We start from the raw sequence: 22,668 nt of genomic DNA, 5'->3' as shown, positions 1-22,668 counted from the left end.
GTCTTTTCTGAGGATGAGGAAGAACATGAGAAACATCTCAGGTTGGTGCTTGATAAGCTGAGAGAATACAAGTTGTATGCCAAGTTTTCCAAGTGCGAGTTCTGGCTGAAAGAAGTGGTGTATCTTGGGCATATTATCTCTGCTGAGGGCATTAAGGTTGATCCGTCCAAGGTTCAGGCCATTGTTGAATGGGAACCTCCGCAGAATGTGAAGCAGCTTCGAAGCTTTCTCGGTCTTGCCGGATATTGCAGAAGATTCGTTGAGAACTTCTCCAAAATCGCCAAGCCGCTCTCTAGTCTTCTTCAGAAGGGTGTCAAGTATGTGTGGTCTCCAGAGTGTCAACTGGCTTTTGATACACTCAAAGAGAAGCTTACCTCCACTCCGGTATTGGCTCCTCCGGATGATTCCAAGCCGTACCAGGTCTTTTGCGATGCTTCTCTCCAGGGTTTTGGTGCGGTCTTGATGCAAGACAGGAAGGTGGTTGCTTATACCTCCAGGCAGCTGAAGCCTGCGGAGAAGAACTATCCTGTGCACGATCTCGAGCTAGCAGCTGTGGTGCACGCCTTGATGACTTGGAGACATCTCTTGTTGGAACGTAAGGTTGAAGTGTTCACCGATCACAAGAGCCTCAACTATATCTTCACTCAGCCTAACTTGAATCTTCGGCAAACACGTTGGGTGGAAATGCTCCAGGATTTTAATCCGAGTGTTGAGTACACGCCGGTCAAGGCAAATGTTGTGGCAGATGCATTGAGCAGGAAAGCATATTGCAACAGTCTGATTCTGCAACCCCTCCAGCCGGGTCTTTCTGAGTCTTTCAGGAAGCTCAATCTTCAGCTGGTTCCTCAGGGTTTTCTTGCGAACCTTCGGATCTCTCCTACCTTGGAAGATCAGGTCAGAGCAGCTCAGCTACTTGATACTATGGTGAAGAAGGTCAAGCTTGGTGTGGGAAAGAGCCTTCCCAAGTATAAGTGTTTCACTGTGGATGCCAGGGACACGTTGTTTTTCGAGGACCGTCTTGTCGTCCCGAAAGGCGATCTCAGGAAGGTGATCATGGAAGAAGCTCATAATTCTCTGCTTTCTATTCATCCGGGAAGTTCTAAGATGTACCATGACTTGAAGCAGTCGTTCTGGTGGACCCGTATGAAGCAAGAAATTGCACAGTTCGTCAATGAATGTGATGTATGTCGAAGGGTGAAAGAAGAACATCAAAGACCAGCGGGCCTCTTGCAGCCTTTGCCGATTCCCGAGTGGAAGTTCGATCACATTGAGATGGACTTCGTCACAGGGTTTCCGAAGTCCAAGAAGGGCAATGACGCTATCTTCGTCGTCATCGACAAATTGAGTAAGGTGGCGCATTTCCTTCCAGTCAAGGAGTCCATTTCAGCAGCTCAGCTGGCAGAGTTGTACACCTCGAGGGTTGTCTCGTTGCACGGTGTACCTATGTTGATCTCATCAGATCGTGGGAGTATCTTCACTTCCAAGTTCTGGGACTCTTTTCAGTCTGCTATGGGCACGAAGATCCGCTTCAGCACAGCGTTCCATCCTCAGACTAGTGGTCAAGTGGAGAGAGTGAATCAAGTTCTTAAGGACATGCTGAGAGCCTGCGTTATCTCGTTTGGCATGAAGTGGGAGGATTGTCTGCCTTTTGCGGAGTTCTCGTATAACAACAGTTATCAAGCTAGCTCTGGCAAGGCTCCGTTTGAGATTCTCTATGGCAGGAAGTGCCGTACTCTGCTCAACTGGTCCCAGACAGGTGAGCGTCAAATCCTTGGCAATGATATGATAGAAGAGGCTGAGGAGATGTGTCGGATCATTCGCGACAACCTCAGAGCAGCGCAGTCCCGTCAGAAGAGCTATTACGATAGCAAGCACCGTGACATGTTGTATGAGCTGGATGATTTTGTCTACCTCAAGGTGTTGCCTATGAAGGGTATGCAGCGTTTTGGCATCAAAGGCAAGCTTGCGCCTCGTTTCATTGGTCCGTTCAGAGTGGTTGGCAAGAGGGGTGACCTCGCGTACCAGCTCGAGCTTCCGGCAACCTTTGCAAATGTCCATGATGTGTTCCATGTTTCTCAGCTTCGGAGGTGTTTCAAGAACCCCGAGCACACCGTGCATCTTCAGGATATCGATCTCCAGCCTGACCTCTCTTATCGCGAGCATCCAGTTGCGGTTCTCGAGGCGACTGAGCACAAGACCCGTAACAAGTCTGTCAAGTTTCTCAAAGTGCAGTGGTCACACCATTCCGATAAAGAGGCTACGTGGGAACGCGAGGATCACCTCCGTTCCGAATTTCCCGATTTCTTTCAGTCTTAGATCTCGGGGTCGAGATCTTCTTTGTAGTGTGGGAGAGTTTGTAATGCCCCAAGTGTAGAACTTTCCCTTCTTGTAACCTTCCATGTGGGGCCACCTTGTCAGAGATCTTGATGATATCATTTTGTGCCATGAATTCATGTGTGTTCCCTAGTGCTTACTTCCCTTGCATGCATGAATTACATATCATTCCTTGCCATACTTATGATTGCATGCCATGATCATGTTGCATTTGAATTTAATAGGAGTAGTGTTGTGGTGTTGTGAGTGCATGTGATCTTGCTAGGATTAAGTGGTGGTTTTGCACTACCTTGTGATGCATGTGATAATGGTGTGTGTGATGCAAGAGGGTGTGCTAGTCTTTTTAAGCTCTTGCTTTTAAACTCCTTTTCCCTCCTATTTTTCTCCCATGTCAAATTCCTTCTTCCCAAATATGATTCTAAAATGTCTCATGGTTAGATAAAAATGTGTTTATGAGGGGGTGCAATTTTTCTGGTTTGTTCTTTGATTTTTAGAGGTGCAAATAAACTCAAAACAGTAGGTTAATTACTGTTTTGCATTTATTTCAAACATCTCCAAATATCGCATTCCTATTTTTCCCTATTGGGCTATTATTTCTTATGTCTAGCAGGATTTTCCTTTTAATTTTTAACCCAGTAATTTTCTTGGGTAATATTTTTCTTCCCTGGAAGCATTCTTTTCCCTGTTGATCTATTTGGTTAAACTTCCTGTGTATCTAATTCTTTCCCTGGCCCATTAAGCCTTCTCCCGTGCTGGCCCAGTTGGACTCCACCCCTGGCGACAGAACCCACTGGCGAGCGTTTCCTTCTTCCTCCCGACGTCACTCCTGTACGACCTGCGCTCCACCTCTCGATCGCTCTCTTCTTGATCCAGCGGCTCGAGCTCGCCTCCCGAGGCGTTAAAAGGAGCCCGAGGCCTCCTCCTCTGCCCTAGGGTGCCCTCTCCGTTCTCCCCCAGCACCGCCAGTTTCCTCCTGTCCTCGTTCTTCCCTGGTAACTCCTGTGAGGTAGCAGAGAGAGAGAGAGTGCAGCGCCTCCTCCGTCAACCCGCCGTTCCATCGTCTCCGGCACCGGCCGCCATGTCCGGGGCCTCGGGGCGGCTCCCCGCGTCCCATTCCCGGCGTTAGGACCCCGAGGAGCGACCCTCCCCGTCGAGCTCGTCCTCGTCAACGGGGCGAACCGGGCGGACTCCTTCCCTGCTTCGGTCTACGGCGGAGGAACTTCTTCGGCGTCTTCTTCCCCGGTCCGGCGCTCCTCCTCCCCGTTCGGCGACCCATCTTCGCCAAGGTGAGGTGCCTTCCCCCCCTTCCTTCTTCCTCCTCGGTTCCGTCTGGCAGCCGTCGTGGTGGTGCACGATGCTTCTCTGGCAGGCAGCCGGCAGCACGTGCAGGTGGTATTCGTAGCGGTAGATCAGCAGCAGGTCGTGTAGGGTTGTGGTGAGTTCTGTGTCGCAGGTAGCATGGCTCCCTCCCCGCGCTACTGTAGGCCAGTAGCAGCGTGCGACCACGGCAGGTGCAGGTCCGGCCGGCGAGCTGGGTGGTCAGGCGTCCCTGTCCCGTGCAGAGCAGTTCGACGGGTGTTGTGCCTTGTAGTGCACGCGAAGAAGCTAGGTAGAGGGAGCTAGCGCTGAGCAGCAGCAGGCAGTGGCGTAGAGCAGGTATTCGGGTTGCCTTTGTGGCGCAGCAGAGAGCCCCGGCGTCTTCTCTGTCGCCGGCGAGCTGCAGTTTTCGCGCAGCGCATGGCAAGTCGTTTGGGAGCGAGCTTACCTGTTCCAGTTTCTCCCCTCTGTCAGATGTCGTAGCTTAGCGCAGTGGCAAGTACGTGGGTTTGTCCTCCTGAGATCCAGGGTTCGAGTCCCAGCGGCGCAGACCCTTTTTTCTTTTCTAAAATTTTTCCCCTTGGTTTGCACCGCATCTCAGTAAGTGCAGTTAGCAGCTATACCAAGCAATCCCCTCTGTTCTGTCTAAAGATTGGCAAGCAGCAGGGTGGAGTCGGCCTTGGGGTTTATCCAGGGGGTCCTGGGATCGAACCCCCCCTTCCCCATTATTTTTTTTGTATTACATTCCTTGGTTTGCTCCTATTTTACCTCCTGTTTTAGGTGGGCTTGCCCTACAGCAAGTGAGGTAGGTGTTTTGGCTTAACAGTGGTGTTCTTGTCCTTAATGCTTTAGCTAGTATCGGAAAGCATGCATGTATTTAGAGAGCACTTATGTTGAGTGTGTGTAAGTAGATAGGGGATGTGTGTCTAGATGAGAGGTGTAGAGATTTGCGAGGGAGTGTATGTGCATGTGTGTGTTCAGTGGAGTGGTGTATGTGTATTCTCATGGGGTTGGCCACATATGAGTGTGTGGTATAGTGATGCTCTTAGTAGATAATCCTAGGAGCATATTAGATAGAGTAGATAAAGCATGTGTAGATTCTTCTTTGTAGTAGGTTCTAGTATTTGTTGGCTGCAATAGATCGTGTGTATGGGGATAGTGTGTTGAATGTGTGTGTGTGGACCTTCCCACCTTTGCAAGTGGTGCACCTCCTCATGTTCAATGTGAGAGAGAGCATGTTGTGTGTGTGGGGTTGGTTTGTGATAAGCATTGGGGTTGTTGGTGGGCATGACACAAACATGGGGTTCAAACCCCCATGTCACTTTGTCAATGAGCACATAAGATTCACCTATGTATTGTAATCTTAGAAGCATACCTTGTGGGATGGCATTTGCATTTTGTTGGAAGTTTGGGCCTTGTTTCCATGGTATAGATGGAGCCCAAGGGCATGGATTTTTGTGTGTAGTAGTAGGGGTTTGTGCTCAACACCATAGTGGTGTCAATCAGATCTTGGTGACATGTGAGTGCAAACTATGCCTAGACAAAGTGGGCATGTGGCTGGAAAATTCCAGATTTTTGAACTCTGAAAATTTCACTAATTCTGGAATGCTGAAAAGATTTTCTTCCCCTGTAGATAAGGTTGTGCTGGTCATTATGTTGAGAACTGGACTTAGTTCAGTGCTAGTGTTTTGAACCTGGTATGTTTGTGAAGCTTCCTGTAAATTTTCAAGTCATTTGGAGTCCAGTAGCTTGTGTTTTGGTTGCTGTCAAAAGGCTTCAGAACAGAAACAGAAACTCAGGTGCAGGAATTTTCACCAAGTCCCTGAGAACTGATGGTTTTGGGAAAGTTTGTGGCCTTGTATCTTCTAGAGTTTAATTCCTTTTGCTGTTATTCTTGCTGGAGATTGTAGTGTTCTTGGTTGGCAACAGCCACATATATTATTTGTCATATTTGAAGACCTGTAGCTATGTTGCATGTGGCTCACAAACAGCTAAGATGCAGAAACTGGCAGATTGCGTAGTTTTGACATTTTGTTCAAAGTTTGTGTTCAATTGTTGTTGGGGTGTTCTACCTTGCTCCATTTCATTCATGTTGGGTTAATATATGTCTTGGCAACCTGGGAACACTAGATTTGTGCCAAGTGTGTGTGTGGTGATGAATCTTTCACGTAGGGCTTCATATCGTGTTTCGTTGATTCCCGTTGATCCGTAGCTCCGTTTGCAAAGTTCTTTACATGGTTTTGCACCGTTTTTACGATATGCATCTGTTCATATCATTCCCATGCATGTCCAAATAGTTTAGTGCAAAGTTCTGTCCAGGAACTTGTCGTAGTTTATTTTGCTTGTGCTAGTGTTGGAAATAGTAGTGCATGCTCAACTTCCATCTCATGCATCATGTGATTGTTGCATTTTGTGGTGCTGCTGTTCATTGAATGTTATTCTTGTGTTGGGTAGCACCGGGAGCGGAGAACGAATACGTGGAGTCAGGAGAGTACGTGCAGGACGATTCAGGACCATTCCAAGCTGAGGACATCACAGGCAAGATGACATGACCTTGATCCCATATCTAGACTTGTTATGGTAGTTTAGATTCCACGTCATATTGCTCGCTGCCTACCACTGAAAATATATTACCTCTTCATATGCCCTGAGCCCAAACACCTTACTCTTTCCTAGCAAATTTGCATGGCTAGGTAGGCTTGCTCAGCTACTAATGTTAGCATTGTTAGTTGCAGGTGTTTATAACTCATGAGTTGCCATGAGCTTGATATCATTATATTAATTTCTGCTATTTAATTAATGTATCTATATATTTGGTAAATGACGGGAGGCCTAGCCTTTTGCCGGGTGTCTTGTTCCGTTATTGCCGCCTTAGTTACCGGTTACCGGTGTTTGATTCCATAATGATCGCTCCTAACACGTTCGGGGTTGTTATGGGGACCCCCTTGATAAATCGCGTAGTGTTAAGGCTTGTCCGGCAGGACCCAACATTGGTACTATTTGCTAATCACTTAATAATAAACTGCATAGGGAATAGCTACCCCGAGGTTTCTTAATCAACAACCCGGGCCAGTGCTCCTCATGAGTGTTGGTCCAAACTGGGCAGACTATGGGGCCACCACAGGGCAACCTGAGGTTTGGTATACCTGTAGTGTGACTCATCCTGCGTGTCCTGAGACCGAGATACGCGGCTCTTATCAGGGTCGTCGACACGTCGGGAGGTCCTGCTAGTCTTGTCTTGCCTTAGCGGTGTATCTTGCGTATAGGAATCCCGGTGAGACTTTGGTTTTCCCCAGAGCTAAGGTTTTCCTCTAAGGAATCCGACGAGATCACGAGATTCGTGATAGAGGATGCCTTTGCGGCCTGTGTTCGTTTGTGATGGACTAGTTGGAGCACCCCTGCAGGGTTTAATCTTTTGGAAAGCCGTGCCCGCGGTTATGTGGCAACTTGGAATATTTTGTTAACATCCGATATTAGAAAACTTAAACATAAACTAATAAAATATGCCAACTGTGTGCGTAACCGTGACTGTCCCTTCGAAGATCTCTCTTCGATCCGGAACACGGTGGGGTTATGAATGCCGTAGGTAGGGGTTCAGGATCACTTTCTGATCAAGTTTTCACGATCGTTAGTATAGAACACTGTCACTTCTCCTTTGCGTAAGCTAGCCACTTATTCAACCTTAGGATGCAGCAGCCTGAAACACTTCACCCCTTCCTTACCCAATAACATGACTAGTTCTGGCACCAAGGTCTTAGATTGCTGAGTCCCCGTGACTCACGGATTCCTCCGAAACTCCCAGCAGGTACAGGTACCCCAGAGGCAGATGATCCCGACGGCACCCAGCTGGCGTGGCAGTACGACGAGGAGACAGATCGCCTTTACGTGAACTATCCAGAGGACTGAGCCGTGGTCGTGATCGTGGGCCTGCAGCGGGTAGCATAACATTTCCCTTGTTTTGTAGTCCGTACCGGAACTACCTTGTTTGTATCTGCGTTGTACTCTGTATTTTTAATAAGAAGACAGTTGAATCCCAGATTGTCTACTATATTTATTATTATGTGCTATGTTTACTTGCTTGCAAAACACTTAGATGCGCTTCTTTCCTATTCGGGGGCCTCGACCCCCAGATCGGAAAGGACCGCATCTTGGTCGTTACAAGTTGGTAATCAGAGCCTTACGACCATAGGAGCCTTTGTGTGATCGTATTTGGCCGAGTCGAGTCTAGTAAGTGTTTTGAGTCTTAGTTATATCGGAGAGTAGGTTTCATTTTTCTCCTCTTCTTTGCTCTGGTGAGGCTTCCGTCTTAGGAAATCTTTAACTCTACTCCTTTTCCCGCTCAAATTTTTTTTAGGATCACGCGGGTGTTTGCGAAATCTATATGATTTCGATGTGACGGAATCGTGTCCTGGTGCCTCCTATCTGCTCTAAGTATCAGGGGAGTTGAGCTCCAGGGATTATCGCGCACATCGCCATCATTCGGGTTTCTGAGTACCTAAGAACGGAGGGTGTTCGTTATTGCTTCAATACGGGTAGTGGTGAGATAACCCCGACGTCCCAAGTACTGGTGTAGATTGTTCGGGGGTACTACCACACTTTGTATCGTTGTGATCACGAGGATCTGTTGTAGACGAAGGTCCGAGATGCTGGTTGTGTGTTGAAGGATGTGATACAGGTGACGGTTTAGATTAGGAGTTGTGTGAAATACTCCTTGTATCCGGGTGCCTGATTGCATGACCAGTTATTTCGGGAATTCATAGGTGGGATATCTGGTAGTATCTTATAGGGCTATCTTCCTACAGACGCTTGATTGAGGTTTGGGAAATCTCGATCATATGTTTGTTCCGAGCAGTTCTAGCTCACACTTGTTTGCTGTGGCCCTTATCGGAATTTTGTCGTCTGTTACTTTGAGAATGCACTCTTGCTATGTTGTTCGAGTGCAATGCTAAGTTCTATTCAGATATTCTGTCTTTTGATTCAGCTTATCTTCAAATATTCTGTGGGCTAATATGCTGTCCGTCTTCAGGATGGCTCCACCAACTCGTCAGACCCCAGCGCGTGAGGATATGTCGCCTCCACCTCCTCCTCCGCCACCGCCGCCGCCTCCTCCTGCAGAGGCCTGGCAGGCGATGATGGCAGCTAGCAATGCAAATACTCAGATGCTGTTGCAGTTGATCCAGGAGAGAGCCAATCATCAGAAGGCAATTTCCAGCAGGGTGGCAATCACTTCGCCGGTCTGAGTCAGTTCCTGTCAAACCAGCCTAGGACGTTCACTTCTTGCGACTAGCCGTTTGACGCGGAAGATTGGATCCGTGATATGAACAAGCATTTCGAGTGTAGCAATGTGCGTCCAGAGGATTATGTCAAGTTTGCAACATTCCAGTTGAAGGGGCAGGCTCTATTTGGTGGCAGCAGCTTAAGGACTCCAGAGGTGGCAGGGTGATGTCTTGGGACGAGTTTTGTCGTGACTTCAGGTCCCACTACATTCCTTCCAGTTTTGTTGAGGAGATGCGTGAGAAGTTCAGGCGCTTGAAGCAGGGCAGCAATTCTGTGTACAAGTACAATGTTGAGTTCCACGAGCTGGCCCGTTACGCATTGCAGGATGTTCCGGATCAGAAGAGCAAGATATACCAGTTCAGGGGTGGCTTGAAGGAGGATTTGCAGTTAGCACTCACTTTGCACGATCCTGAGGAGTTTGACAAATTCTATAACTTAGCTCTCAGAGCAGAGGCAGCCTTGCTCAGGGTGGAGAACTCCAAGAAACGTTTCAGAGATTCCAGCTCTTCCTCGACTCAGGTGGTTCAGAAGCAACAAAGGTTTTGGGTTTCTCCTCCGCCTCCTCCTCGGCACTCTCAGCAGCCGAAGCACTCAGGTGGACGTGGTTCTTCCCGCCCACCCAACCCTGGATTCCAGCAGAGATATCAGCAGCAGAAGCAAGGGCCTCCTCAGTTTCAGTTCCGGCAGCCAGCAGATGTCACTTGTCACAAATGTGGGCAGAAGGGTCACTATGCCAACAAATGCACTTCTCAGCTCCGTCTGCCGCCTCCTCCTCCAGGCAAACCTCCTAGCAACGCTCTTGTGAAGTTCAACCCCAGATCAGCTCGAGTCAACATGGTGAATGCAGCTGAGGCAGAAAATTCTTCGGATGTGATCATGGGTAATCTCTTAGTCAATGATTTTCCTGCTAAAGTCTTGTTTGATTCTGGTGCATCGCATTCTTTCTTGTCTTATCCGTTTGCGGCAAAGCACGATATCCATCTTCAAGAGTTGGCCAGGTCTTTCGATATTGTTTCTCCGGGCATGCTTATGAGTTCTCGTTGGTTTGCTCCAGATGTTTCTATCAAGATGGACAATTATGCTTTTCTGGCCTCTCCGTATGTCTTGGGAAAGTCCGACATTGATTTGATCCTTGGTATGGACTGGTTGGCCATGAACAAAGCATCAATTGATTGTGAAGCTAAAGAAGTGAAGCTGACCCACTCTTCGGAAGATGTGATTATATTCGCGGCGCGCGATGACACAGTCCGCTTGTTCTCCTTGAATGAAAAGGGTGAGATCAATCCCATTGAGCAAGTCCCAGTAGTCTGCGAATATCAGGACGTGTTTCCTGAAGAGCTACCAGGGATGCCTCCGCACCGTGAAGTGGAGTTCGTCATTGAGCTTGAGCCAGGCACAGAGCCAGTGTGCAAGCGGCCGTACAAGCTGGGTCCAGAAGAGTTGAAGGAACTCAAGAGACAACTCGATGAGCAGGAGCGTTTGGGTTTGATCAGACCAAGCTCGTCTCCGTGGGGATGTGGTGTTCTGTTTGTCAAGAAGAAGGATGGTACGGAACGACTGTGTGTCGATTACCGCCCATTGAACAAGAAGACAATCAAGAACAAATATCCGCTTCCGAACATAAATGAGTTGTTCGAGCAGCTGAAAGGTGCTAAAGTATTCTCCAAGCTTGATCTCAGAATGGGCTATCATCAGATTCACATTCGTGAGGAAGACATTCCAAAGACGGCTTTCAGGACCAGTTTTGGCTCATATGAGTATACGGTCATGTCTTTTGGTATGGCTAATGCTCCTCCGACTTTTTGCCGATTGATGAACTATATTTTCTCGCCATTCAAGAATGAGTTTGTCTTGCTCTATCTCGACGACATTCTGGTCTTTTCTGAGGATGAGGAAGAACATGAGAAACATCTCAGGTTGGTGCTTGATAAGCTGAGAGAATACAAGTTGTATGCCAAGTTTTCCAAGTGCGAGTTCTGGCTGAAAGAAGTGGTGTATCTTGGGCATATTATCTCTGCTGAGGGCATTAAGGTTGATCCGTCCAAGGTTCAGGCCATTGTTGAATGGGAACCTCCGCAGAATGTGAAGCAGCTTCGAAGCTTTCTCGGTCTTGCCGGATATTGCAGAAGATTCGTTGAGAACTTCTCCAAAATCGCCAAGCCGCTCTCTAGTCTTCTTCAGAAGGGTGTCAAGTATGTGTGGTCTCCAGAGTGTCAACTGGCTTTTGATACACTCAAAGAGAAGCTTACCTCCACTCCGGTATTGGCTCCTCCGGATGATTCCAAGCCGTACCAGGTCTTTTGCGATGCTTCTCTCCAGGGTTTTGGTGCGGTCTTGATGCAAGACAGGAAGGTGGTTGCTTATACCTCCAGGCAGCTGAAGCCTGCGGAGAAGAACTATCCTGTGCACGATCTCGAGCTAGCAGCTGTGGTGCACGCCTTGATGACTTGGAGACATCTCTTGTTGGAACGTAAGGTTGAAGTGTTCACCGATCACAAGAGCCTCAACTATATCTTCACTCAGCCTAACTTGAATCTTCGGCAAACACGTTGGGTGGAAATGCTCCAGGATTTTAATCCGAGTGTTGAGTACACGCCGGTCAAGGCAAATGTTGTGGCAGATGCATTGAGCAGGAAAGCATATTGCAACAGTCTGATTCTGCAACCCCTCCAGCCGGGTCTTTCTGAGTCTTTCAGGAAGCTCAATCTTCAGCTGGTTCCTCAGGGTTTTCTTGCGAACCTTCGGATCTCTCCTACCTTGGAAGATCAGGTCAGAGCAGCTCAGCTACTTGATACTATGGTGAAGAAGGTCAAGCTTGGTGTGGGAAAGAGCCTTCCCAAGTATAAGTGTTTCACTGTGGATGCCAGGGACACGTTGTTTTTCGAGGACCGTCTTGTCGTCCCGAAAGGCGATCTCAGGAAGGTGATCATGGAAGAAGCTCATAATTCTCTGCTTTCTATTCATCCGGGAAGTTCTAAGATGTACCATGACTTGAAGCAGTCGTTCTGGTGGACCCGTATGAAGCAAGAAATTGCACAGTTCGTCAATGAATGTGATGTATGTCGAAGGGTGAAAGAAGAACATCAAAGACCAGCGGGCCTCTTGCAGCCTTTGCCGATTCCCGAGTGGAAGTTCGATCACATTGAGATGGACTTCGTCACAGGGTTTCCGAAGTCCAAGAAGGGCAATGACGCTATCTTCGTCGTCATCGACAAATTGAGTAAGGTGGCGCATTTCCTTCCAGTCAAGGAGTCCATTTCAGCAGCTCAGCTGGCAGAGTTGTACACCTCGAGGGTTGTCTCGTTGCACGGTGTACCTATGTTGATCTCATCAGATCGTGGGAGTATCTTCACTTCCAAGTTCTGGGACTCTTTTCAGTCTGCTATGGGCACGAAGATCCGCTTCAGCACAGCGTTCCATCCTCAGACTAGTGGTCAAGTGGAGAGAGTGAATCAAGTTCTTAAGGACATGCTGAGAGCCTGCGTTATCTCGTTTGGCATGAAGTGGGAGGATTGTCTGCCTTTCGCGGAGTTCTCGTATAACAACAGTTATCAAGCTAGCTCTGGCAAGGCTCCGTTTGAGATTCTCTATGGCAGGAAGTGCCGTACTCTGCTCAACTGGTCCCAGACAGGTGAGCGTCAAATCCTTGGCAATGATATGATAGAAGAGGCTGAGGAGATGTGTCGGATCATTCGCGACAACCTCAGAGCAGCGCAGTCCCGTCAGAAGAGCTATTACGATAGCAAGCACCGTGACATGTTGTATGAGCTAGATGATTTTGTCTACCTCAAGGTGTTGCCTATGAAGGGTATGCAGCGTTTTGGCATCAAAGGCAAGCTTGCGCCTCGTTTCATTGGTCCGTTCAGAGTGGTTGGCAAGAGGGGTGACCTCGCGTACCAGCTCGAGCTTCCGGCAACCTTTGCAAATGTCCATGATGTGTTCCATGTTTCTCAGCTTCGGAGGTGTTTCAAGAACCCCGAGCACACCGTGCATCTTCAGGATATCGATCTCCAGCCTGACCTCTCTTATCGCGAGCATCCAGTTGCGGTTCTCGAGGCGACTGAGCACAAGACCCGTAACAAGTCTGTCAAGTTTCTCAAAGTGCAGTGGTCACACCATTCCGATAAAGAGGCTACGTGGGAACGCGAGGATCACCTCCGTTCCGAATTTCCCGATTTCTTTCAGTCTTAGATCTCGGGGTCGAGATCTTCTTTGTAGTGTGGGAGAGTTTGTAATGCCCCAAGTGTAGAACTTTCCCTTCTTGTAACCTTCCATGTGGGGCCACCTTGTCAGAGATCTTGATGATATCATTTTGTGCCATGAATTCATGTGTGTTCCCTAGTGCTTACTTCCCTTGCATGCATGAATTACATATCATTCCTTGCCATACTTATGATTGCATGCCATGATCATGTTGCATTTGAATTTAATAGGAGTAGTGTTGTGGTGTTGTGAGTGCATGTGATCTTGCTAGGATTAAGTGGTGGTTTTGCACTACCTTGTGATGCATGTGATAATGGTGTGTGTGATGCAAGAGGGTGTGCTAGTCTTTTTAAGCTCTTGCTTTTAAACTCCTTTTCCCTCCTATTTTTCTCCCATGTCAAATTCCTTCTTCCCAAATATGATTCTAAAATGTCTCATGGTTAGATAAAAATGTGTTTATGAGGGGGTGCAATTTTTCTGGTTTGTTCTTTGATTTTTAGAGGTGCAAATAAACTCAAAACAGTAGGTTAATTACTGTTTTGCATTTATTTCAAACATCTCCAAATATCGCATTCCTATTTTTCCCTATTGGGCTATTATTTCTTATGTCTAGCAGGATTTTCCTTTTAATTTTTAACCCAGTAATTTTCTTGGGTAATATTTTTCTTCCCTAGAAGCATTCTTTTCCCTGTTGATCTATTTGGTTAAACTTCCTGTGTATCTAATTCTTTCCCTGGCCCATTAAGCCTTCTCCCGTGCTGGCCCAGTTGGACTCCACCCCTGGCGACAGAACCCACTGGCGAGCGTTTCCTTCTTCCTCCCGACGTCACTCCTGTACGACCTGCGCTCCACCTCTCGATCGCTCTCTTCTTGATCCAGCGGCTCGAGCTCGCCTCCCGAGGCGTTAAAAGGAGCCCGAGGCCTCCTCCTCTGCCCTAGGGTGCCCTCTCCGTTCTCCCCCAGCACCGCCAGTTTCCTCCTGTCCTCGTTCTTCCCTGGTAACTCCTGTGAGGTAGCAGAGAGAGAGAGAGTGCAGCGCCTCCTCCGTCAACCCGCCGTTCCATCGTCTCCGGCACCGGCCGCCATGTCCGGGGCCTCGGGGCGGCTCCCCGCGTCCCATTCCCGGCGTTAGGACCCCGAGGAGCGACCCTCCCCGTCGAGCTCGTCCTCGTCAACGGGGCGAACCGGGCGGACTCCTTCCCTGCTTCGGTCTACGGCGGAGGAACTTCTTCGGCGTCTTCTTCCCCGGTCCGGCGCTCCTCCTCCCCGTTCGGCGACCCATCTTCGCCAAGGTGAGGTGCCTTCCCCCCCTTCCTTCTTCCTCCTCGGTTCCGTCTGGCAGCCGTCGTGGTGGTGCACGATGCTTCTCTGGCAGGCAGCCGGCAGCACGTGCAGGTGGTATTCGTAGCGGTAGATCAGCAGCAGGTCGTGTAGGGTTGTGGTGAGTTCTGTGTCGCAGGTAGCATGGCTCCCTCCCCGCGCTACTGTAGGCCAGTAGCAGCGTGCGACCACGGCAGGTGCAGGTCCGGCCGGCGAGCTGGGTGGTCAGGCGTCCCTGTCCCGTGCAGAGCAGTTCGACGGGTGTTGTGCCTTGTAGTGCACGCGAAGAAGCTAGGTAGAGGGAGCTAGCGCTGAGCAGCAGCAGGCAGTGGCGTAGAGCAGGTATTCGGGTTGCCTTTGTGGCGCAGCAGAGAGCCCCGGCGTCTTCTCTGTCGCCGGCGAGCTGCAGTTTTCGCGCAGCGCATGGCAAGTCGTTTGGGAGCGAGCTTACCTGTTCCAGTTTCTCCCCTCTGTCAGATGTCGTAGCTTAGCGCAGTGGCAAGTACGTGGGTTTGTCCTCCTGAGATCCAGGGTTCGAGTCCCAGCGGCGCAGACCCTTTTTTCTTTTCTAAAATTTTTCCCCTTGGTTTGCACCGCATCTCAGTAAGTGCAGTTAGCAGCTATACCAAGCAATCCCCTCTGTTCTGTCTAAAGATTGGCAAGCAGCAGGGTGGAGTCGGCCTTGGGGTTTATCCAGGGGGTCCTGGGATCGAACCCCCCCTTCCCCATTATTTTTTTTGTATTACATTCCTTGGTTTGCTCCTATTTTACCTCCTGTTTTAGGTGGGCTTGCCCTACAGCAAGTGAGGTAGGTGTTTTGGCTTAACAGTGGTGTTCTTGTCCTTAATGCTTTAGCTAGTATCGGAAAGCATGCATGTATTTAGAGAGCACTTATGTTGAGTGTGTGTAAGTAGATAGGGGATGTGTGTCTAGATGAGAGGTGTAGAGATTTGCGAGGGAGTGTATGTGCATGTGTGTGTTCAGTGGAGTGGTGTATGTGTATTCTCATGGGGTTGGCCACATATGAGTGTGTGGTATAGTGATGCTCTTAGTAGATAATCCTAGGAGCATATTAGATAGAGTAGATAAAGCATGTGTAGATTCTTCTTTGTAGTAGGTTCTAGTATTTTTTGGCTGCAATAGATCGTGTGTATGGGGATAGTGTGTTGAATGTGTGTGTGTGGACCTTCCCACCTTTGCAAGTGGTGCACCTCCTCATGTTCAATGTGAGAGAGAGCATGTTGTGTGTGTGGGGTTGGTTTGTGATAAGCATTGGGGTTGTTGGTGGGCATGACACAAACATGGGGTTCAAACCCCCATGTCACTTTGTCAATGAGCACATAAGATTCACCTATGTATTGTAATCTTAGAAGCATACCTTGTGGGATGGCATTTGCATTTTGTTGGAAGTTTGGGCCTTGTTTCCATGGTATAGATGGAGCCCAAGGGCATGGATTTTTGTGTGTAGTAGTAGGGGTTTGTGCTCAACACCATAGTGGTGTCAATCAGATCTTGGTGACATGTGAGTGCAAACTATGCCTAGACAAAGTGGGCATGTGGCTGGAAAATTCCAGATTTTTGAACTCTGAAAATTTCACTAATTCTGGAATGCTGAAAAGATTTTCTTCCCCTGTAGATAAGGTTGTGCTGGTCATTATGTTGAGAACTGGACTTAGTTCAGTGCTAGTGTTTTGAACCTGGTATGTTTGTGAAGCTTCCTGTAAATTTTCAAGTCATTTGGAGTCCAGTAGCTTGTGTTTTGGTTGCTGTCAAAAGGCTTCAGAACAGAAACAGAAACTCAGGTGCAGGAATTTTCACCAAGTCCCTGAGAACTGATGGTTTTGGGAAAGTTTGTGGCCTTGTATCTTCTAGAGTTTAATTCCTTTTGCTGTTATTCTTGCTGGAGATTGTAGTGTTCTTGGTTGGCAACAGCCACATATATTATTTGTCATATTTGAAGACCTGTAGCTATGTTGCATGTGGCTCACAAACAGCTAAGATGCAGAAACTGGCAGATTGCGTAGTTTTGACATTTTGTTCAAAGTTTGTGTTCAATTGTTGTTGGGGTGTTCTACCTTGCTCCATTTCATTCATGTTGGGTTAATATATGTCTTGGCAACCTGGGAACACCAGATTTGTGCCAAGTGTGTGTGTGGTGATGAATCTTTCACGTAGGGCTTCATATCGTGTTTCGTTGATTCCCGTTGATCCGTAGCTCCGTTTGCAAAGTTCTTTACATGGTTTTGCACCGTTTTTACGATATGCATCTGTTCATATCATTCCCATGCATGTCCAAATAGTTTAGTGCAAAGTTCTGTCCAGGAACTTGTCGTAGTTTATTTTGCTTGTGCTAGTGTTGGAAATAGTAGTGCATGCTCAACTTCCATCTCATGCATCATGTGATTGTTGCATTTTGTGGTGCTGCTGTTCATTGAATGTTATTCTTGTGTTGGGTAGCACCGGGAGCGGAGAACGAATACGTGGAGTCAGGAGAGTACGTGCAGGACGATTCAGGACCATTCCAAGCTGAGGACATCACAGGCAAGATGACATGACCTTGATCCCATATCTAGACTTGTTATGGTAGTTTAGATTCCACGTCATATTGCTCGCTGCCTACCACTGAAAATATATTGCCTCTTCATATGCCATGAGCCCAAACACCTTACTCTTTCCTAGCAAATTTGCATGGCTAGGTAGGCTTGCTCAGCTACTAATGTTAGCATTGTTAGTTGCAGGTGTTTATAACTCATGAGTTGCCATGAGCTTGATATCATTATATTAATTTCTGCTATTTAATTAATGTATCTATATATTTGGTAAATGACGGGAGGCCTAGCCTTTTGCCGGGTGTCTTGTTCCGTTATTGCCGCCTTAGTTACCGGTTACCGGTGTTTGATTCCATAATGATCGCTCCTAACACGTTCGGGGTTGTTATGGGGACCCCCTTGATAAATCGCGTAGTGTTAAGGCTTGTCCGGCAGGACCCAACATTGGTACTATTTGCTAATCACTTAATAATAAACTGCATAGGGAATAGCTACCCCGAGGTTTCTTAATCAACAACCCGGGCCAGTGCTCCTCATGAGTGTTGGTCCAAACTGGGCAGACTATGGGGCCACCACAGGGCAACCTGAGGTTTGGTATACCTGTAGTGTGACTCATCCTGCGTGTCCTGAGACCGAGATACGCGGCTCTTATCAGGGTCGTCGACACGTCGGGAGGTCCTGCTAGTCTTGTCTTGCCTTAGCGGTGTATCTTGCGTATAGGAATCCCGGTGAGACTTTGGTTTTCCCCAGAGCTAAGGTTTTCCTCTAAGGAATCCGACGAGATCACGAGATTCGTGATAGAGGATGCCTTTGCGGCCTGTGTTCGTTTGTGATGGACTAGTTGGAGCACCCCTGCAGGGTTTAATCTTTCGGAAAGCCGTGCCCGCGGTTATGTGGCAACTTGGAATATTTTGTTAACATCCGGTATTAGAAAACTTAAACATAAACTAATAAAATATGCCAACTGTGTGCGTAACCGTGACTGTCCCTTCGAAGATCTCTCTTCGATCCGGAACACGGTGGGGTTATGAATGCCGTAGGTAGGGGTTCAGGATCACTTTCTGATCAAGTTTTCACGATCGTTAGTATAGAACATTGTCACTTCTCCTTTGCGTAAGCTAGCCACTTATTCAACCTTAGGATGCAGCAGCCCGAAACACTTCACCCCTTCCTTACCCAATAACATGACTAGTTCTGGCACCAAGGTCTTAGATTGCTGAGTCCCCGTGACTCACGGATTCCTCCGAAACTCCCAGCAGGTACAGGTACCCCAGAGGCAGATGATCCCGACGGCACCCAGCTGGCGTGGCAGTACGACGAGGAGACAGATCGCCTTTACGTGAACTATCCAGAGGACTGAGCCGTGGTCGTGATCGTGGGGCTGCAGCTGGTAGCATAGCATTTCCTTTGTTTTGTAGTCCGTACCGGAACTACCTTGTTTGTATCTGCGTTGTACTCTGTATTTTTAATAAGAAGACAGTTGAATCCCAGATTGTCTGCTATATTTATTATTATGTGCTATGTTTACGTGCTTGCAAAACACTTAGATGCGCTTCTTTCCTATTCGGGGGCCTCGACCCCCAGATCGGAAAGGACCGCATCTTGGTCGTTACAAAGTCCTTGACCGCTTCAGTAACATTTGCTTTGATAATTAGCCAATTGCGTTGGAAGAACCATGCAGGGAACCCATCCGGACCCAGAGCTTTCAGGGGGGCAATTTGAAACAAGGCATCAGCTATCTCCTTATCGCTGAATGGGGTGCACAACTTGGAGTTTTCATCCTCCGAGACCATTACCTCCAAGAGATCCACAATCGATGGGGTGTCAAGTGTTGTGTCGGCAGTAAAAATACCTTTGAAGTATTCATTCACCACCTTCCCCATAGCACCCAAGTGTGAATGTACCGCACCGATGTTGTCACTGAGTTGTCGAATCTTGTTTTTCCTATCTCTCCACACTACCTTGTTATGAAAGAACTTTGTGTTCCGATCCCCCTCCTTCAGCCAGGAAATTCTAGATCTCTGAAGCCACAACATCTCCTCTTGGTATAAAAGCTCATTCATTCTATCCATCACCATCCGAATGTTTTGTTGATCAGCATTCATCGACATAAGCTCTTCCAATTGGGTTCGGGACTTGGCCAACTCCCTAGTAATATTCCCACTTCTTACTCCGGCTACTCAACGATGACATGGTTTTAGCAAGAGCATCACGTAGTTGGTTGAGATTTTGCACCTCTCCAACAGCTTCCCATGCCATCCTAATAACCTCAGGTAGGGAGTCGTCTCTTTCCCAAAACACCTCATACCTCCTGCTCTTTGGAGCATCCGACCCCTTATCCGCAACACTCTTGCGGACAAGAGCCACACGATCAGAGCAAGGGGAGGGAACGTGGAGAACTGTAGAAAAGGCAAACAGGTTTCGCCAATCATTTGTAGCCACTGCTCTGTCAAGCCATACACAGACATTATTAGCACCTGAACGCTTGTTATCATAAGTGTATTGAATTTCTATGAAGCCGAGATCCACCAAACCACATGTTTCCAAAGTGTCCCGGAATGCCACCATCTGGGGACAACTCTAGGAGTTGCAGAAAAATGCTCAAAGTCCCATAAAGCTTCGTTGAAATCGCCAACCACCAGCCACGGTGCATCATTCACACTCTTTAAATTTTGAAGTTTCTCCCACATAAGATGTCTATTTTCTACTCTTGGTTCCCCATAGATGCAAGTAAGTCTTCATAGCTCCGCATTAGCATCAACACGAACCATAGCATCAATTATCCTATCATTCTTTTCCATGACAACAACCACAAAAGACTCATGCCAATACAGAGCAAGACCACCGCTCATCCCATCACTAACCACACCACAAAAACCCTTCAAACAAATCCTTACTCTAACCTTCTTCATCTTCTCTTCTTTCTGTCGCGTCTCACATAAAAAACCCAGGATGAGGGAATGCAACTGACACATCGTCGCTAGATCTCGAACTGTTCGGGGATTCCCCCCACCCCGAAAGTTCCAAATTAGGAGATTCATTGGGCCCGGCGGTCCTCCGCAACGGAGGCCGCCTCATAAGCCATAACAACATCTTCGTCTACACCTGCATCACCCTGCCTCCTTCTCTTCACAATGGGTACCTTCACCGGGGTCGTAAAGGATGCACTCCTTGTCCCTGAAGAGTTAACATTCTCGAGGAGTAACACCGTGTTTGAGACTTTACCAACTAAGTTAGGGACTCCCTGTCCCCTAACATTTAGTGTGCCATCCGCACCGATGAGCCTCTTACGGATATTCTTCACAGCATCACCCCAACCTTCCTCTTGTTGGTTAGATTGAAACATTTGTTCCTTGTATGCTCCAGCGCCTCGGCCCCCCGAGTCAAAAGAATTACCTTCTCTCCCTCCTTTCCCAATACCATCACCTTGCCCAACCGATCCCCTTCCTGCATCAACACCACCACCCCTGCCAGCAGACAGCCATCCACCTCCACGCCCTACCCCATCACTGCCCCTATTGGGATCGTTATTCCATTGCAGATAGTCTCCCCACTCGCATATTTTGGGATCATGAATCCCATCGCCACATTCCTCCACCACAGGTCCCATGCATTCACAGAAGTTTTTTTTTTGGAAGTTTCTCGTGGCTAACCAGGTACCTCTTCCTCTCCTTGAGAGTGATCGACACAAATCTCACCAAAGGTTTGTTAACATTAACAAAAACTCTCACCCAAGGTGGCTAGAGGGGTTGATCTTCCCTTCGTTGATAATGGTAGTGAATGGGGGCTCTCCTACCTTCTTAGCAACCTTCTCTGCAAGCTCCTTCTTCCTCGTCAAACCCTCAGGCAAACCCTTGATTCTGGCCCAGAGATGGTACATGTCGAGCGCATACTCTGCAACATTCGTGAATCCATCATACTCCACAAGAACAACTGGGTCACGCCTAAATTGCCATGGGCCTCCCTCCATTACCCTCTTCCAATCCCCTAAGCAATGACATTGTGCTAGGAAGAGGTTTGGATCCTTGATGTTGAAGGTGACTCCTTGCGCCCACGCCCATGCGTTCCTCATGGAATTTGGAAGAGCCGCATGGCTAAAGGGTCGTAGGGTATGAACCCTAAACAAAGCCAACCAACGAACCTCCTTGATCAGTTCCTCCACCTCCCCCGAGAGATTTAGATCCTCCTCTTCTTCTCTTGCAACTTCATCCCTTCAAAAGAATCTTCTAGGGTTGGATCGGGTCCAACGTGGTCCCAATCGCCCCCATCTTCCTCTGCCATCTCCTCATCCCGCACTTCTGGCAGATCCTCCGCTATCTTCTCTCGTTGCGATGCGTCAGGAGGCTCCACACCCGCCTCGCCCTGCGAGTATTTGTTCATCGTTGTCTGAACTTCCTTCTCTGCCACCCTCGCTTCCCCACCTGGTCGATCTCCAATGATTACCTCCATGCAGACCCCTGTAGTAGTCGCACGAACTTAGCTAACGTCGGACGATCAATTTTCAGAGTGATCGACGGTGAAATCACGTAGACTCCGGCGGCGGCGCCTTCGGAGGACGAGAGGACTTTAGGGAAATCCTATAGGAGTGTATCATATTTTGGCAATGTGTCCAACTGCCCACTTCCACCAAACTAAAAACTGTAGTTGTATATTTGCCTCTAGTTGTAGCTACGTGGAACAATCAATAATCATGGAGAAGATAATGACTATGGCGAGCGAAAGGAGATATATGGTGACCATAGAAAGAGAAGGGACAAGAGGATCGCTTCATAAGATCTCCTAGAAGTCGATTGCCACCTAGTATGCATATTGGTTTTCTTTCTTTATTTTCCAGGTAAGTAGTATTAGTTTTCTCTTTGACTGGTGCTATATTTTACGGGAGAAGTGCTCGTGTTGATACAACAACAAAATACTTATGAAAAAACCGCCCCACGTGACTGATCGACGTGTTGAATCAACCGCCTCACGATGCCGTCATGTGTGATAGGGTCCCCACGCCATTCTTTCCCTTCCCCTTAGAGCACGGTTAATAGTATAGTGAGCTGAGCTGGTGGCTATAAGTCATTGCCATGTCATTTATAGCTTATCTTATAGACAACATGTATAATAGTTGATTATAAGAGTGTATTATTTTTTATTACATGACCCACCTTTTACTCTCACAAAGTGTCTAGAAGCAGGTGCTAGAGCTGACTCTTAACTAAGAGCCCGCTTACCTTCTCTCTTCTCTTCTCTTTCCTCCAACTAAGCAAAAAAATACTAGTTTATTTCTTATAGTCCGCTGACTCAGTTCTATTGTACTTGCTCTTATCATTATCCTCGTGAGCCATCTTGTCTAATCGTTTCTTCTCAACTGCCCACCGCCACCAACTGATCCATCCCCTCCCAACTTCCCACCACAACCACGTCGAAACCTCACACGTATATTTTCTTTTTCGTTTTCTCTCCAACGCCCCATAAATAACTTCTCTTCCACATCATCGATACGCCACACACCCCTAACCCCTGCTACACCAAAAGCAACATCGCCACCCACCTACCCACATTAGTCCCGCTACGAGTACTAACACTTTGAGATGCATATTTAGTGTAGTGATTGATTGATTATGAACAGATACACGACCATAGAGCTACAAATACACAAATATATTCATGGATGTGTTAAAAA

The sequence above is a fragment of the Hordeum vulgare genome, chromosome 7H, assembly GCF_904849725.1.
Source record: "Hordeum vulgare subsp. vulgare chromosome 7H, MorexV3_pseudomolecules_assembly, whole genome shotgun sequence".
Lineage (NCBI taxonomy): Eukaryota > Viridiplantae > Streptophyta > Magnoliopsida > Poales > Poaceae > Hordeum > Hordeum vulgare.
This window is presented reverse-complemented; position numbering follows the sequence as displayed.